At 34.9% G+C, this 261-nt stretch overlaps 1 protein-coding gene across 1 annotated transcript in view; it reads left to right on the forward strand.

Annotated features, from left to right (window-relative positions):
- The window catches only part of LOC119586485 (transducin-like enhancer protein 4), a gene marked incomplete in the record, with an annotated part of 158,632 nt that overhangs the window by 72,272 nt on the left and 86,099 nt on the right, over window positions 1-261 (forward strand).

The raw sequence follows: 261 nt of genomic DNA on the forward strand, positions 1-261 counted from the left end.
CAGGAAGGCAGAATGACATAGGAGAGAGAGAGGAGGGGGGGGGCGGGGTTAAGGAAGGGTAGAATTATATAAAATAATTACTGCCGTCTTAATCCTAGGGAATGTCAGTGCTTTTTGTATTCATATGATTTGTATCTTAATGTTATTTCAAGTAGATTTGAATCATTAGGTGGCTTTTTTGAATTTATATATATATGTGTGTATATTTAATGGTCCCATTTTTATTGATGTATATAGGTGTTTTAGGTAGGTACAGCTAGA

This window comes from Penaeus monodon, chromosome 21, assembly GCF_015228065.2.
Source record: "Penaeus monodon isolate SGIC_2016 chromosome 21, NSTDA_Pmon_1, whole genome shotgun sequence".
NCBI lineage: Eukaryota > Metazoa > Arthropoda > Malacostraca > Decapoda > Penaeidae > Penaeus > Penaeus monodon.